This window comes from Rousettus aegyptiacus, unplaced genomic scaffold, assembly GCF_014176215.1.
Source record: "Rousettus aegyptiacus isolate mRouAeg1 unplaced genomic scaffold, mRouAeg1.p scaffold_m13_p_2, whole genome shotgun sequence".
Taxonomy (NCBI): domain Eukaryota; kingdom Metazoa; phylum Chordata; class Mammalia; order Chiroptera; family Pteropodidae; genus Rousettus; species Rousettus aegyptiacus.
In genome coordinates, this window is record NW_023416295.1 from 137,467,072 (window position 1) to 137,479,447 (window position 12,376).

The 12,376-nt window shown below is 36.8% G+C and overlaps 1 protein-coding gene across 3 annotated transcripts in view; it reads right to left on the minus strand.

The window, feature by feature from the left end:
- CNTN1 (contactin 1) overlaps positions 1-8,266 on the minus strand; it is a 272,015-nt gene extending 263,749 nt beyond the window's left edge. For 2 of the 3 annotated variants that reach the window (XM_016151683.2, XM_016151684.2), the window contains exon 1: positions 8,117-8,266. The gene's annotated coding sequence lies outside the window, so the exon portion shown is untranslated. The remainder of the gene's footprint in view (positions 1-8,116) is intronic. The other variant, XM_036236741.1, reaches the window with a different exon arrangement.
- Positions 8,267-12,376: the final 4,110 nt, after the last annotated feature.

Sequence of the window (12,376 nt, forward strand, 5' to 3'; positions counted from 1 at the left end):
AGGCAATACAATGCTTTATTGAAAGTAAATGTCTTAGTTTCATACCATTCAATTGTGCATAAATCAAAATTTTAAAATAATTTTTTTATAAAACCTGGGTTAATTTTCTAATATCAAAAGAGCTGTTATTCTCTCTAAAATAATATATGCAAACCAAAAGAAAAATACAGTAAACCATTCCAATAATAGTAAATAGTAGATATTTTTAAAGATTTTAAATTACATTATATTGCTTAAATAGAAATTTTTATTTGATATAAAATTCTGTTATATTAATGTGAGTCTCCAACTGGAATGCCATAAATATTGTTTATAATATCTTAGGCAATCTTGCCTGTTACAGATAGCAAATCTGTACTTTTAGTAACCATGACAATTACTCTCAAATTAGAAATCTTAGAATAGAATCACTGTTTATGGTGTGTGATGTTAAGAAGCAAAATTAGGGCAGAAAAACATAAAAACTTCAGATGCTTAGTTCAAAGTTAAAATAATGAATTTTCAAATGGCACATGGTAATTGCCTAATTCATGTTTGTGAAGCTGCTTCATGTAAATAACTGCAGTGGAAGACCATTGTGTTTATGATATATCCATAAATAAAGCATATATAAATTTAGAATAATTTAATCTCTTGTGTTGTTACTAAGTATATTGGGGTGGCTAGGGAAAAATACTAATCATCTAAAATAGAAAATTTAAACTGTGACTAACAAGATACTGAAACCAGATATCATGGAGAAGCAGAACAAGACAGTGATTAGTAACTTAGGCTTAAAAGTCAGATAACCTGAATTTGTATTCTAACTTCCCTAACAGCTTTTTAATATCTCTAACTTTTCTTATTTATAAAATGGTAAAAATAATAAATAAAATACACTTTACTGTGGTTGTTATAACACGTGTAACAGGCTTAAAACAATGCCTAACTCAGAGTGACTGCTAAATAAATGGTTGTTTTAAATAACTGAAGTACAGTTATAGGGAAGAAATAGTTTGCACAATTCAAATAGGAAAATCAGTGTCATATCTCAGTATTTTTAATTTTTCAAACTGGACTCAATCAATGCTCTAGGTAAGTACCCATCTATTTTTCATAAGTTGAACAGTTAAACTATTTCTGCAAAACAGATTGGATTCTCTAAGATTGTATGAATACACGCTAAGTCAAACTAAAAAGTTGAATATTGTCTACTTAATTAAGAATATCTAGAAAAGTATTTTAATAATCCTTTAAAAAGATGAGAAAAAGAGCATTGTACTTGTCACCAAATATAAAATAAAATACATTCTGAAGTAAAAAGATAAGCGTAATATGGATTTGTGTGTACGTGTGTTTGTGTGTGTGTGTGTGTGTGTGTAGTCTAAATAATCAATCAATTAAATAAAAGATTTTAAAATATGTTTGAAACAAAATCTGCAATGTAGTGGGTGGGTTTCTTCTCAGGTTATTAAAAACCTAAGTAAATATATATATATATATATATATATATATATATATATGTATTAGGGCAGTATATTTTTACTTAATTGTTTAGGACACTCAGTTAATTTTTAATATCAGGACCAATATTCTTTACCTGGGAAAAATGGTGGCCAGTTGCCAGTATCTATCAGTGAAATGTTTGGGCTAAGCATAATACACCAAACATGTAACTATTCTTGTCCAGCTATGCCACTATTATATGATCTTAGGTAAATTGCTTATTTCTCTTAACTTGTTTCTTTATCTGTAAGTGTGGATATTCATGCCTTTCAATCTAACTTTCAGAAATGTTGTAAAGGATCAAATGAGGTTATGCATGTAGCTCTGCTTTGTAAACTACTGGACATCACACCAATGCAAGACCTTTTATTAAATAAAGAGAAGGGGGATAATGATTGCCAATATTCAGCTCCAACACAGCTAAATATGTGTATAGACATTATCTATGTAACTAAACATTTCTTCTTTCTTCAAAAATGCAGAATTATTTAAAAGAGAGTTACCTACTAATTTAGCATCTGGGAATTACTCAGTGCCTTTAGTATGGCTTTTCATTACAAAATTGCTTATCCAAGGACTCTCTTTTGCCTATTTCTCTGTACAAATTAACAAAACCAGGAAGTTAATTCCTGAAAAATTGTGAAGATTGACATAGTTTCTAGTTTTTATTTATTGATTTCCTAGGTAGAGCCATAAATCCTTAATTTGTTGAAATCTTTATATGAGTTTAGTCTTAACCTTCTTTTATTAATTCCTTCATAAAATATTTATTGAGTATCAACTATATGGCAAATCTTTTATGACAAAGAGGAAGAAGGCATGGCCACTACCTCAAGGGCGTATAGCAGGGTAATAGATAAGCAAACATTGGTTACACTATAGTATAATAAGTGCTGGCTGAGGTATCCACAGTTTGTTGTGGAAACACTGAAAAGAGCTCGACACTTAGCCTAGAAGTTTAGGGAAGTCTACAAAAGTAGCAGCTGACTTGAGTTTTCAAGAGTTTAGCAGTTTGATTACAGGACAAACAAGGAGACAGGTTATTTCTAGCAGATAATAGAATATGGAGAGGAGTAGAGTCTGGGAAAAGAGAGGAAAAAGATGGTATTTTAGGAGATATGTAAACAGTGTATTGTGATTGGCATTGTGGGAGACTGGAAATGTAAGAGACTGGAATAATGAGAAAATAAATTTTAAAAAGTAAACAGAGCACTTAATAAAGGACTTTGGGTACAATGTAAAGGACTTAGGGCATCTTATTTCGGGGGGGGGGGGAGGGGAAGAGGGCCTTAGCAAAAGTTATTCAACAAAGAAGGTACCTGATGAGATTGGTTTTAGAAAGATAACTTTGGTTATGGTATGGAGAATATGCTCAGAAAGAGGACTACAAGAGAAAGGGACTCTGAACTCTGGGTATTTTCATTTCCTACACAAGAAATAAAGACTTTTAGTGATTAAGTAACTTGTCCAAAATCACATAGATTGAAACTAGCCAAACTGGGTTTCATGCAAAGCTTTGTACAGCTCTAACATATATACTCTTAAGGAACAGGGAAACTGCCTCCTATAAAAGAAACTATAATGCGAGCAACTATAAGCATTTAGAGAATAGTAACAAATAAAGCAGTGCAGAAAAAGCAATGATGCGATCAAGTCTACATCATTAAAATCAAGTATAGGGGTGAGCAATTATCCAGTGCACTAAGGACCATCTGGATAATCCTGACAAAAGCAGATTTAGTGCTTGAGTCATTCAGATAATTGTGCAAACAATGTGCCCTGCTCTGGCTGAGTAACCTGGTCATTAATATCTTCATAGTATGTTTTGCCCCATGGCACTTTTGAAATGGACAGTAGTAGCTCAGAAAGAATTAAGGTACTATTCACTTCACAGGAGAGCCGCATAAATAACAATGGGATCTTAATAGACTGAGAATTTTATATGTCCCCAGGAGCCATTCCACACAGGGATATATACATAATATACAGAAGCCAAATCCCACTTCAAAGAAGGCAAGAAGTCCAGCAATAGTACCCTCAAATGTGTGTTCCTATATTCAATTTATCAGGTAGCAGAAAGTTTTGAGTATTAAAGCAATGAGAGATACCACTGCTAACAGATTTACGGGTTGAACTACAATAAAGTTACAAATTTCTATATGTCCAAAAACATAAAATATAAAAGGCAGAAAACAAGATGAGGAAATTTTTCATAGTATACAATAGATTTTTTATTAAACTAAGAAAACCTGAATACCCCAATAAAGAAATAGTCAAATTAAATACAAAACATAAGAAGTACAGAGCCAATAAACAAACACATTTCTCAAACTCACACACAGAAACACAACTTAAAAAATTACTAGATACTCAATTTGTACTTCAAGATAGTCACAATTTTAATGTGTTAAGAATATTGCCATAGACTTATACTGAGTATCAATTTGTGTATAAACTCTTTTCTGGGGCAATTTAGTAACCATTAGAAATCTAGAGATATATGTTTGACCAGGTAATATCTAAGAAGTTATAAGGAAATCATCAGAAATGCAAAATTAATGTAGATTTATGTTCATTTTCATAAGTGTGACAAAACAATCTAGAGGCTCTGTATAAAAGAATATTTGGCAGCCATACAAAATGGTTATTAATAATATTAAATGAAACAAGTGTATGTCTATGTTATGATGTGAAGTGGGGGAAATTAAATATGAAAATGAATATTTATTCTAATTCCAAACCTGCAAATTTAAAATGCTGATGTATAGTTATAATAATAAAACTGGGAGATTACAAGTGGATCTCGCTGAGAATTTTCTTTTATTTACAATATTTTCTGAATGATTCTCTATTTCTTTATAATCATAAAAATGTTATTTTAAAATTAATATTACCTGGATACACTTTTGAATGCAATTTTACACAATAGGTCATTCATAAAACTGTAGTGAAATAATGTACCATCCTCCTCCTGCTACGTTTTTAAGGTCATACAACTGCTAAGTTCTTTTCTCGTGATCTGAACCCAAATGTTTTTGCTCCAAAGTCAGTGCTCTTTAAGATAGGGGGCACAGGGAAAGTTTCAAAGCAGAGCAGAATCAATAATGAAAATTAAAAATGCATTATACCAATAATAATATGTGGCATCTCAGATTCAAGTGAAGAGACTTTTACACTGGGAGATTTGACAAATTACCTACTACACTAATCCAGACATGCAATGACAGATAAAACCGATATTGAGGAAAACAGAAATATATGTTAGAATTGAGAATAAAAATGAATAAATCAGTTACTGAATAGATGGTATGTACTTGGAGGTGGAGGAAAGGAAGTCTTAAAAAAACAAATAAACAAAAACTAATTACAAACCAGAAAGCCTGGAAAACTGCAGTACCCTATGCTAAAACCCAGTTTAAGAGTGATTACTATTGATGGGAAAAAGCGAGAAACAGTTTTCACTATGTACATTATCATTACCATAAACAGTACTTCTACTACTAATAGCTATTATTTATGAGTCATTACTCTGGACCTCTGCACCAAGCCCTACTTTAAACGTTACATGTATTATCTCATTTAACACTCAAAAAATGCCACAAAAAAAAAAACCCTGCAGTGTTATTATAATCCCAGTTGATTTATTGATATTCTTATCTGCATTATGATATATAAATATTTACATATGTAGGCTTCCTTCCAAAGCCGGTGCTCTTTGCCACTAAAATAGTATTTAAAATGGCTAATGGAGAAGACATTAGGAATGGAAATACAGAAAGAAAATTTTATTTCCAGTAAAATAAATTGTCATCAATTTGGGGGATTCATTGGAAAGCTAGAAGCAGAAAGAAGAGATAAGAGGAACACAGAGAAAGGAAGGTCAAAAAGAGTAAGAGAAAAATTATGGCATCAGATGATTGTGATATCAAGAAGCAAAATTTCAAGGAGATGGACAATATAGAAAATGGCAGATCAGAAGGGAAGAAAAATGAACAATATACCAATAAAAAGAAAACAAACATTGGACAAGTAGAAGAAGAGCTTAAAATGACCTTACAGAAGACAGGTTCTGTGATACAACACAGACAATGACCAATTTACACATAGAAATGGATGGGAATGGGAAATGGAAATGGATGAATGCTGTTGATTTTTTTTTTAATAAGGCAATTACATGACATGATTTGTATAGAGAAATATGAATTGTCTGTCTTTCAACTTGGTCTCAAAGGGAACAAGATAAGAGAGACTATGTAAAATAACCCATACATAGTCATAACTCCCATTGGAAAATTGAATCATTTAGTGGAAGGATATAGAAACACTCGTATCATCCATTACTCCTTGTGGAAAGGATAATGGAGCCAAAGGAAGTTTCCAGAAGTAGTTCCCAAAACATAGCCTTCTTTCAACAAATAGATTATTCCCAAATCATTTGCATCCATCCAAATAACTCCTATGATGTTTCCTCAGTAAGAATCTTTGAGTCTACTTAGAATTGTGTTCATTGTGGTAGAGTATACAAAAATGATGTTTTCCTAAAAAGTGCTTCCTGTCTAATTAGACAAATCAGACGTGCAAATAAGGGTTAAGCAACAAAAGAAGACTGATTGCACAAATAACTGAATAACACTGGCCTATATTTACTGGTATCAATACTGACCAAATTTTATTACTAGGACCAAAAACTATGAGAAGCTGAACTATTCTAGGGGAAACTGCTATGCAATATAATTCACAGTAGGTTATTAGAATATTACAGTTGATATAGTGATTTTTAAAAAAATACTTTAAGCAAATTACTTGTGTCCTCTAAATCTAAGAAAATTGAAAAATTATCAGGATGAAATAATTTCAGGCAATTGGAAAAATAAATGCACATATATCTATAAAAGAGGATCTATGTAACACAAGTAGATATAATGTAAAACAGCAGCACAGGTTTAAATATCAGGTTCACAAGTAAAATTTGTACAAAGAAATATATCAGAACTACCCTCAAAGGTTATAAAAGTCCATTAGTTCTACATCCTGTAAAGTGGGTGGATTCTTTTACCCCAGATTTCCAAATGCTGCTGGCAAAAAGTTACCACCTAAATAAATTTACTACCAAATAATCAAAGTGCAGGTATAAGCAAACCATTATGCTCTGATGAGTTAAATAAAATATCCCAGATATGATATGTATTTATTTGATATGTACGTTACATTTCAGGTTGGTAAGGTTCACATATGCGCTGTGAAGCTGTAAAACTCAGGAAAATAGACAAATATCAAATAGCACACTAAGAATATATTCAAAATAATATTTGGAAATGTTGTTCTTCATGTGCATTATTTTATGCAGGGTTTCCTCAGCCTGAGAGCATCTTCTCTGGCTTTTCCCCCAATGGAGAATTTGATTCCCTTTTGCCCCGCCCACTCAGTGCTTCCAGATTGCTTCAGAAGGCCAAGGCAGCCTGCTCAGCAGCAGGCAAATGGGGCTGGGTGTGCAGGAGCTATATATAGCTCCACCTTGGAGATGTGCACTCACAAGCACACATACAAATGCCCATGCTGGATTTGGCACGAATAAATGAAAAAAAAAAAAGGTTGCAGCTCTCCACCCTCCCTCTTTCGCATCACCTCAATTTTTCAACAATTTTCAAAGCAGAGTGTCATCGGTCCCTGAGAGTGATGCAGCGTCTAATTTCTCTGCGGTTCTTCTGCCTACTGTTTCCAGCAGTCTGACTCCGGCAGGAACCGGCACTGGGCCAACACCTACTTCCCAGATGCGGTCACCCAGGGAGGCTGCCTCGCAGCCACTGTGAGCCCATTCGGGAACAATTATTTGACTCTCTGGGAATCCCCGAGAATAAACCCACCTTTTAGAAACTAGTGAGAAGGTGGTTCCCAGGAGACAGCACCAGGCTAGGGAGAGAAGCAGCAAAGCCTTCGCAGTCTCTCCCCTCCCCAGTTCACTGCAGAGAGGGGAGAAGGGCCCATGTCTTCTCAATTGAAACATAATTAATCTGAACATAACCCTCGAGTTGTAGGATTTTTTCCCACCCCTGACTCCCGAAGGGCGCCAGCTTTTAAGAGGGGGGCCAGAGAACAAACAAGTCCCTTCTTCCCCTCAGTGCAATCATCCCCAGGTTTTCCCGAGATGTGCTAGAGTCTAGACGCAAGGTAGAAGAGGAAGAACGAGTAGGTGCGAGCAGGAGTGGGGAGAAGCTCTTCCCGATCAAGGAAGACCCGCGGGTTCCCGGCTGCTCACGCGTCTGCTCCCCCAGACCCTCCCCTGCGGGATCGACATGGCACCCCACAGGCGCGACACCCGCGGTGCCAGAGAAGCCTGAAAGGAAAGTTGACAAGACACAGATGGGGGCTCGGTCCCCTCTCCTCCGACACTGCCGCCCTGCCCCGCCCGTGACCCCTGGCTCCCAAATCCCACTCCTCCTTCCCAGCACCCAGACCCCCTGTACCCCAGTCCCTCCTGCCGTACTTCACAACGAGAGCTGCGGCCACCACATGAGATTTGGGGGTGACGAGGGCGGGGCAGGGCTGGGGGGAAGGGGAAGGGAGGTAACAGTAGCGTGGAAATACGCATTCTTTATCCTATTTGCAAAGAAGAAAAAGTCTTGCCTCCTACCTGTTCCCTGTTCCTGCTAGCCCCGGCACGGCACAGCTGGACCATTACCTACAGGTTTCCCACTTCCGCTGCAAACACCTGGGAGCGCATCTCCCAAGCCGGCGCCCCTCCTCGCCTCGGCTGAGCCCACCAGAGCTACTTGACAGCAGAAGCCCGGCCTTTTAGAGCGGTCATTGGCTCCGAAGGGAAAGTGGGGCGGGCACCGGAGGGAATTCCACATCTATGATTGGACAGGCCAGATGTCACTCTTACCCCAGGACCAGGGCTTGCAGTGGACTGGGGTAGCTGCTAAACCCAGCTGAAAAGGGTCTATGCAGTGCCTGGAACCAAACCTGCTGCTACTGGATCAAGGATCCCTAACAAGAGGAAAACTGGTTTGATGACTTGTCATCTGAGACCCCAAGAGGAAAGGAGGGGCCAGCCATTTCCAGAGAGCCAACACTTTCCAGAGCTTCCCTGAAGAGACCATCTGCTCTAAGTGATTTGACAGACAAAAATATCAAGGGCAGTGCCTCGGTGAAGAAGCATGAACTTTGATTAAGAATGAAGCAAAACAGAAAATATATGCTTACATGAAAAAAAATCACAAGAAAAAAAGAAAAAGACGTGAGGGTTTTGTTTATTTATTTCAAGTTTCCATTTTAGTCCAAAAGTAACATGGCAGTGTTTTTTCATGGAGAGAAAAGGTTAAATTGCTTATTCCATAATGCTGAGACTCTCAAACCTACCATAGTAGGAACAGTTTTAAATGGGAAAGCACCACATAATAACTGTTCAACTAAGAATAAAGGAAGGAAATTAAGGCCAAACTGCATGAAGGACTTTCCTTGGGGCAGTTCGTTAGATGGCAAAACTCTTAAAATACCACCATACTGACTGATAGTTAATCTCTTCCCTTTCTATTCATATTAGCCCATCATTCCTTCTGTGCTCAAACCCTGAGGCTGCAGAGCATGTATAAGCCAACCCAAACCTAGGTGATTTCAAGCCTGTCTTTTAGGTGTACAGGGAGGAGGATAAAACAACTTTGTGCCCATCTTCCATCTCTGCCATTTGTCCAGCTGGAATCAAGAAGCTATAGAATTCAAGAGACTCCTAAATGGGAAGAATGATAGAAATATCACAGCTTAAGTTGGGGATAAGGAGATGTCTCATTGTCGTGCCACATAATGAAACATCTTCTCCCTCACAGGCTGCCTCCTTTCTGAAAAATAGCCAAGTTCTTCATCCACCTAAATTAAGTCGCTATCCTAACTTACTCTGAGCATATGACACAACTCCCATCCTCGAAGGGCTTATGATAAACTTGAGTCACTAGACAGCTATTAGAGAAGGTGATATTGTTATTAAATGGTAAATCATGGTAGGCTATTAGCTTAGTGCTTATGGTTGTTATTACTATCAGCCCAGACTCTTCATAAAACAAGAGGAAACAAATTAGTGTATTTGAAAGTGGGAAAATAACTCTAATGATAATTTATAGTGATCAATAGATACAATTTTAAACTGGAAACCTCCTTAATGGTAAATGAGAATGACCAAAAAACATAATAGCAAGTTTCAAAACCCTATCAGTCACGTTTCTACATAATATGCCTATTAGTCTTTCACTTCCACTCCAGGCACCCACATCAATTGTTCCGCAGAATTGGACAAATCATTCATTACCTAGTACATTTACTGAGCACTTACTCTGTGCCACGCCCTGCGTTAGGGGTTAGGAAACTAAACGAGAATAATACATTGAACTTGTTAAAGAGGGACTTGGGAAACAAGATAGTAAAATAATGTAGCAAGTAGTGTGCATTTTCAACATTAACATTTTTGATTCCTAAGTATACAGTATTTTGAGTCACAATGAACTTCAGCAGATCCTCTAGATTTAAGCAGTAAAGAAAAGGCAGAGTATCAAGGAAAGACAATGAGTACTGACGTTAGCACAGGAGTTGAAATTGGAAGTGAAAAGAATACTAAAGAAGTATCTGCTTTCCTTCCTTCCTTCCTTCCTTCCATCCTTCCTTCCTTCCTTCAACAAATATTACTATTGTAAATATAGAGGTGAATGAGATAGGCAAGTTCTCATGGAACATATTCTTTATTCTTCAAACAATGTTACTTTGTGTATTTACTGATATAATTACAGCTCTGTATGTTTGAGCACACACACATAAACACACACACACACACACACACACAACTTAAGAACAGTATTAGAGGAATTTCTATCTGGTCATCAGGCATCTCATATATTTTCAAATAAAACAAACTCTCTCCAGGTTATGGGTTATTATCTTCAAGAAAAAACCTACATATCTGTTCCTAGAATACATATATTCTAACGTATATGAATATATCAAAAAGTATCTGCTGTAAAGGATTTTATATTTTCCAAATCATTTTTGGATACAATCCCCCTCTTTGTTCTTAAGAAAACAGGAGAGTCATTGTTAGCTCCATTTCACAATTGAGGAAATTGAAATAGCAAAAGAAATTTATTTTTTTGAAAATAAAGGTAATAAAAAAATAATTGTGCATTCAATGCTTGGTATATAGAAGACTTCCAATACATACTTATTGATGAGTATATGGCTTACAAAATGAGAGAGTTTGAAGAACTTTAGAAACCACCAACTTATATTATGAAGGAAAGAATCAGGCATTATCATTTGCTCAAGGTCAAGGCACGTATCTAGTTAGGGGCAAAGCTGAGTCTGGAACCCAGATCTTAGTAATATTCATTCATTATTTTTTCCACCACAATGAACAATAACTTTTTCTGATATCTCTGTGAGCAGAGTTCTTGCCCTTTTTCTTCCCTGAACCATGCATTCTTTTGAAGTTTTCATGACTGACTCAATGGTGTACTCATCTTCCAGCATCTATAAAACATATAAAAGCATGCCATTTTAACTAGAAATTAAGCAGAGCATAATCAGTAGTTGAGGTGCAGTTCACTTGTAGGTTTGGGGTCCGCCTCATGAGACTGGTATCAGACTGGTGTTGACATGTAAAGAAAGCTGATAGAAACCAGTGGGCAACTAGGCAGATTGCATCTGGCATTCATTGTCCCTAAAGTGAGGTAGAAGAGAACCGCAGAAACATGTCTCAATCCTCCTTATCTGACAGCCTGGTATAGAAACTATTTGCAAAGCTTCAAAAAAAACAGTAGGAAAACTTTGCCTTGTTTCTTAGATAGCTCTGATTCCCTAATTACTCAGAGTTCCATAGCACAATTTATTAGGCATCACATTGCTGAGCCTTCCTTGGCCCTTTTATTGAATTTTTCTGCCATCCCCTCCTTCTTCCAGTCTGCACTGCCTCTTATTCTTGAAACATTCCAATTTCCTACAACCAGTGATTAAATCCCAGTGAGAGGAAAGAAAACTACAGCAACAGTACAGCTTTTCACAGGATGTATTTCTTTTTTCTCCTCTGCTCCACCCACAATTTCCTCACTTCAAAGCTTCCCAAGAGAACAGTTGCTAACATAGCCTGATACAGCAAAGAATGGGGAGAGTAAGGGAAAGGGGGCTTTTCCAACCAAAATTTCAAGCTCAATTCAACACAGCAGAAAGACAACGGAGGCTCTGCCCACTAGTTTGAAGAGAGTCATGCTAAACCCAGCCTGCAGCATCTCAGAGAAGATCACATCAGCCCACTGACCTAGCTTTTACATAGCCAATTGGGAACATAGGCAAAGGGATGCACGTGCACGAGCGCGCGCACGCACCACGCCCCTTCACCCCATCCCCCACCCCCAACACACACACACACACACACACACACACACACACACACACACACACACAGTCAGTGCCACATGGCAGAAAGAAGAGTTTTTAAATACTAAATTCTGGAAATACAGTCAACAGTAGCAGCTTGCTACTCAGAGCCACCGCAATCTTTTTGGAGATTAAGAATAACATTAGAATTCCTTTTGTTTTGTTTAGTGACTGCTGTGAACCAAAAGGGCAGTTTTACAAAAAAAAACGACATGCTAATATTGCAAGCATATCTTCACACAGATTCCATCGTTTTACAATAAAGTCCACTATGTCTCTTTAATACTACCCAATTTGCATAACAGAAATTTATATGAAATACAACAAAAGGGCATTTTACTCCTTAGTTCATAGTAAATATGTCCTTTAAATTCTTGGAACTCATGGAACTTATACGGAGGGGCCAATACTCAATTCAATTGTTAAATTGTAGCTTCTGTCTCTGTTATTCATCAGGAGTAGGCAGTCAGATATAATT